Below are 6,000 nucleotides of genomic sequence, written 5' to 3'. Positions count from 1 at the left end.
CACATAAACAAAACATGAGCATTTTGGTCCATTTCTGATGTTGGAGAGTATTGGGTGGTGGCAGTGGACCAGAAGAAAGCGCACCCCGATGTCCCGCCCCCCATGCTCCCCATCTCCCATGGCTTTGGCTTCCCTGCCTCTGGAACTCTCACTGCTTTCCTTGGCTCTTTACCTCCTGGGGTTAAAGAGACTTTTGCCCTGTTTTCTTTTCCTTTTGTTACTTTCTTATAGTTACAGGAAGTGGGGGCCACTTCTCATGCACACATTGCACATCCAACCCGGCAACTGGGGCAAAGATCGCTGAGCAGCCAGTAGCCAGTCAGCCAGTCACCCACTTGGCAGTGGGTGGAGTGTCGGCTGAGGTAGAAGGCTTGATGGGGGTGGGGCGCTGCTCTGGACGCCCGTCATCATCGTCCTCGATGTCGTAGCTTACCCAAGGGGGGGCTAGCCCCAGCACCAGGGCAATCTCAGGCTTCCTCTCCCCACGATCTGCCAACCCCTTGCCATCTGTCACCCTGAGCGGTGACAGCCTCAGGGAAACAGAAAAGTAAACACGCTGGTCGCAAACTTAGCCGGGCTCACTGACCGTGTGCTCACCTGTGTGCCGTCTCTGTGGCGTCACAGCAGACACAGGCCCACATGAACGCCCATGGTCAAGGGCGTTCGCTGATTCATGCACAAACTCTGGCCAGGCTTAGTATGTGTCTGATCTCCCTGCTAAAGACCTCACAGTGAAGCGGGGCTGTGGTGGCGCACGCCTTTAATCCCAGCTCTCGGGAGTCAGAGGCAGGGGCATGGCTGTGAGTTCTGAGGCCAGCCTGGTCTACAAAGTGAGTCCAGGACAGCCAAGACTACACAGAGAAACCCTGTCTCATACAAAAACAAAAACAAAACAAAACAACAACAGCAAAAATATTTTATTTATTTTTTGGTTTTCCGAGACAGGGTTTCTCTGTGTAGCCTTGGCTGTCCTGGACTCATTTTGTACACCAGGCTGGTCTCGAACTCACAACGATCCGCCTGCCTCTGCCTCCCGAGTGCTGGGATTAAAGGCGTGTGCCACCACCGCCCAGCAGCATAAAGATTTTTTTAAAGTAAGGTTTATTTATTGTTTATGCAGTATTCTGCCCGCGTGTGCTTCTGCATGCCCAGTGGCTAAGAGCGCTGGCTGCTCTAGCAGAGGTTCAGTTCCCAGCGCTGGCTCAGCGGCTCATAATCACCTGCAGCTCTAACTCCAAGGAGACCAGCGCCCCCTTCTGGCCGCGAAGGGCAACTGCTTGCACAGTATAACAGGTGAAACTATTTGCTGTAAAATAGTAGCGTCCTTAGCCCTGTCCCTCCGACATAGCCGTTTCCCTCTTTCTAGTTGCAACTGCTCCCACTTCTTTCTTCTTCTTCTCTTCCTCCTCTTTCTTCGTTTTCCGAGACAGGGTCTCTCTGTGTAGCCCTGGCTGTCCTGGACTCACTCTGTAGACCAGGCTGGCCTCGAACTCACAGCCATGCCCCTGCCTCTGCCTCCCGAGTGCTGGGATTAATGGCGTGCGCCACCACACCCAGCTTTGTTTTTTTCTTTCTTTCCTTCTTTCTTTCTTTCTTTTTTCTTTTTTTTTTTTTTGTTTTTTGTTTTTTGTTTTTTGTTTTTCGAGACAGGGTCTCTCTGTGTAGCCCTGGCTGTCCTGGACTCGCTTTGTAGACCAGGCTGGCCTCGAACTCACAGAAATCCCCCTGCCTCTGACTCCCTGAGTACTGGGATTATAGGAGTGTGCCATCGTGCCCGGCTAGGCGTCATATGCTCAAAGACATCTCTAGACCAGTGAAATGGCTTAGCGTATAATCGTAAATGCCACACAAGCCTGATTGCCTGAGTCCAGTTCCCCAAGACCCATGTCCCAGAGGGAAAGAAGCCAAGTCCAGAATGTTGTCCTCATGTGCAGTGTGGCACACACACACACACCCTCGCCACACATACATAAATAAATAAAAATGAAAAACAAGTTGGGCATGGTGACGCACACCTGTAATTCTAGCACCCAGGGAGGCAGAGGCAGGAGGATCTCCATGAACTCAAGGACGGCCTGTTTGTTCTACAGCGTGAGTTCCAGACCAGCCAAGGCTACACAAAGAAACCCTGTCCCAAGCCGGGCAGTGGTGGCGCACGCCTTTTATCCCAGCTCTCTGGAGGCAGTGGCAGGTGGATATCTGAGTTCAAGGCCAGCCTGGTCTCCAGTGAGATCCAAGCCAGCCAGGGCTACATAGTGACACCCTGTCTCGGCAGAGGAGAGGGAGTGGGTGTGGCCTCCCCTTAGCACCTCTCCCCCGCTCCCCCACCCCCTCCCCCGCAGCCAATCCCCGCAACCCCCAACCCACAGGGCACCCTCCCTCTTCCAACTGCTGTCACACACCACAGCCAGCTGTGCTGCCCCCTGCAGAGAGTAAACCTCTTGTCCATTACTTGGTGGAAGCAATCGCGGCTCCCACCCCAACCCCGTCCCCTCCCCGCCCTCCCCCCCCCCCATCCGATAAGGAGGGGAGAGATCCTGTGCATCTGGACGTGCGGCCTGCTCTGTATTTTAACCGTCAACTTGACACAACCTGGGATTGCCTGAGAGTTAAGCCTGAGTGTTGGCATTAATCAGATCTGCACGGCCTGTGGGCGTGTCTGTGGGGAGGGCGCGCCTGCATGGCCTGTGGGCGTGTCTGTGGGGAGGGGGCGCGCCTGCATGGCCTGTGGGCGTGTCTGTGGGGAGGGGGCGCCTGCACGGCCTGTGGGCGTGTCTGTGGGGAGGGGGCGCCTGCACGGCCTGTGGGCGTGTCTGTGGGGAGGGGGCGCCTGCACTGCCTGTGGGCGTGTCTGTGGGGAGGGGGCACGCCTGCACGGCCTGTGGGCGTGTCTGTGGGGAGGGGGCGCCTGCACGGCCTGTGGGCGTGTCTGTGGGGAGGGGGCGCCTGCATGGCCTGTGGGCATGTCTGTGGGGAGGGGGCGCACCTGCATGACCTGTGGGCGTGTCTGTGGGGAGGGGGCGCCTGCACGGCCTGTGGGCGTGTCTGTGGGGAGGGGGCGCGCCTGCACGGCCTGTGGGCGTGTCTGTGGGGAGGGAGCGCGCCTGCACGGCCTGTGGGCGTGTCTGTGGGGAGGGGGCGCCTGCATGACCTGTAGGGGTGTCTGTGGGGAGGGGGCGCGCCTGCACTGCCTGTGGGCGTGTCTGTGGGGAGGGGGCGCCTGCACGGCCTGTGGGCATGTCTGTGGGGAGGGGGCGCCTGCATGACCTGTGGGCGTGTCTGTGGGGAGGGGGCGCGCCTGCACGGCCTGTGGGCGTGTCTGTGGGGAGGGGGCGCCTGCACGGCCTGTGGGCGTGTCTGTGGGGAGGGGGCGCCTGCATGACCTGTAGGGGTGTCTGTGGGGAGGGGGCGCGCCTGCACTGCCTGTGGGCGTGTCTGTGGGGAGGGGGCGCCTGCACGGCCTGTGGGCATGTCTGTGGGGAGGGGGCGCCTGCATGACCTGTGGGCGTGTCTGTGGGGAGGGGGCGCGCCTGCACGGCCTGTGGGCGTGTCTGTGGGGAGGGGGCGCCTGCACGGCCTGTGGGCGTGTCTGTGGGGAGGGGGCGCCTGCATGACCTGTGGGCGTGTCTGTGGGGAGGGGGCGCGCCTGCACGGCCTGTGGGCGTGTCTGTGGGGAGGGGGCGCCTGCATGACCTGTGGGCGTGTCTGTGGGGAGGGGGGTGCGCGCGGCTCTAACTGATAACTGACCTGAAAGTGAAAGAAGCTAGCTGAGAAATCCCAGTTTGCGTTTCTTACAGCACCTCACTGCGAGGCAGGACCACTACCCCAGGGATGGCCCTGCTCACAGCGGACTGGGCCCTCCTGCATCCATTAGCATTAAAAAAAAAAAAAAAGCCTCTGAAGCCAAGCCTTGGCGGCACAAGACTTAAATCCCAGCACCCAGGAGACAGGCAGGTGGATCGCAGCGAGTTCGAGGCCAGCCTGGTCTACAAAGCGAGTCCAGGACAAGCCAAGGCTACGCAGAGAGAAACCCTGTCTCGAAACACCAAAGAGCCTCCGGGCTGTGTCAAGCTGACGTCGGGAAGCTGACTACGACTGCGAGCATAAGTAAGCGAAGATGCAGGCAGTCTTTCTCTGCTCTTGGCTTGTGGGTGAGAATGTGCCCGGCTGCTTGGGTTCCCTGCCTCGGTTTCCCTAAAATGACGCACTGTACCTTACACTTCCTCTCTGAAGCTGCTTAGCAGACATGAAACTAGAGTGATAATGTGTCGCCTCTTTGTGGTTGTTGCAGCACACCACAGAAGTCCCTAAGCCGCCCCCCCCCTCCTAGAGAGCCAGGGAACACCTTCTAAGCCTTCCACACGGTCTCCGAACAGCGCCCCCTGCTGGGCAGCGGGCGGTAAAACACACGAAGACATTTTACACTCAAACCATAGCTCGAGGCGGTGGCGCACGCCTTTAACACCAGCACTCAAGAGGCAGAGGCAGGAGGATCGCTGTGAGTTCAAGGCCAGCCTGGTCTGCAAAGCGAGTCTGGGACAGCCAAGGCTACACAGAGAGACCCTGTCTCGGGGAAAAAAATCCATTCATTGCCCAACTCTGCCAGATCTAATATCCCTTTTGGTGCATGTCATGTCTAAGAGTATGTAGCTGCGGTTGAGCAGGACCCGTAGACCACACTGGCCCGGAAGTTAGAGACTCATCTGCCTTTGGGTCCCTAGTGCTGGGATTTAAGGTGTGCGCCACCATAGCCAGCAAGCCTTAACATTTCTGTGTTTATTAGGTCAAATCTTTTTTTTTTCCCTTCTTCTTTCTTTCTTTTTTTGGGGTGTTTTTTTGAGACAGGGTTTCTCTGTGTCACCTTGTCTGTCCTGGACTCGCTTTGTACACCAGGCTGGCCTCGAACTCACAGCGACCCCCACCTGCCTCTGCCTCCCAATAGGTCAAATCTTTTGCAATATAATTTAGCAGACCCTGTCTTTAGCCTGGCAGCCTCTGAGGCCCGCGGGGGAGCACAGGGAATCTGGGACAAGCTAAATCTGTGTTTCCAGGCCACCCACCGCCTGTTTGTTTAATCTCATTCCCTTTGAGGTGGCAGGGTGTGATTTTTTGCGTGTGTGGACATTTCCACCCTTCCCGCCGAGCTCCAGGAGGCACGCGGCTCCTCCTCCCAGTCGGAAGCAGTCTGCAAAGGATATTTACACAGCTTTACAACATGTTTACTCCACACCCATCGCTGGGCTAAGAGCCTTATGGCGCTTCAGTCAAGCCCGGCACTGCCACAGCCACCAGAGGAAGACATTCTCCAGTCTTTAATGATCCAACAGCCTTATCAGCAGGTGTTTAAAACAACAACAACAACAACAAACAAGCTGGGCGGTGGTCGCGCACACCTTCAATCCCAGCACTTGGAAGGCAGAGGCAGGAGGATCGCTGTGAATTCGAGGACAGCCTGGGCTACAAGGTGAGTCCAGGACAGCCAGGGCTACACAGAGAAACCCTGTCTTGAAAACCCAAAAAAACAAACAAACAAAACAAAACAAAACAAAAAACCCAAAAAACAAAAACCAAAACAAAACAAAACAAAAAAAAACAGACAAAATTAACATTAAAAATATAGAACCCAATATGTCTGGACGATTGTCATTTAAGAATCTAATTGATAAAGAGCTTTTAGAAGCATGGCACAGCGCCATGATTGGAAGGCTAGAGAGTTCAAGGCTACCTGGGCTACATAGTAAAACTCTGGCTCAATTTAGTGTGTGTGTGTGTGTGTGTGTGTGTGTGTGTGTGTGTGTGTGTGTGTGTTCACCTGTGTCTGTCTGTCTCTCTTGGCCTCCAGAGCACTCTTTGATTCTTTTTAAGATTATTTCTTTATAAATGTAGTAGTGTTCTGCCTGCACCCAGGCCAGAAGAGGGCACCAGATCACATTGTAGATGGTTGTGAGCCACCTTGTGGTTGTTAGGAATTGAACTCAGGACCTCTGGGAGAGCCACCAG

This window comes from Acomys minous, assembly GCF_964271855.1.
Source record: "Acomys minous genome assembly, chromosome: 20".
Taxonomy (NCBI): Eukaryota; Metazoa; Chordata; class Mammalia; order Rodentia; family Muridae; genus Acomys; species Acomys minous.
The sequence above is the reverse complement of the archived record's forward strand: the minus strand, read 5'-3'. Positions refer to the sequence as shown.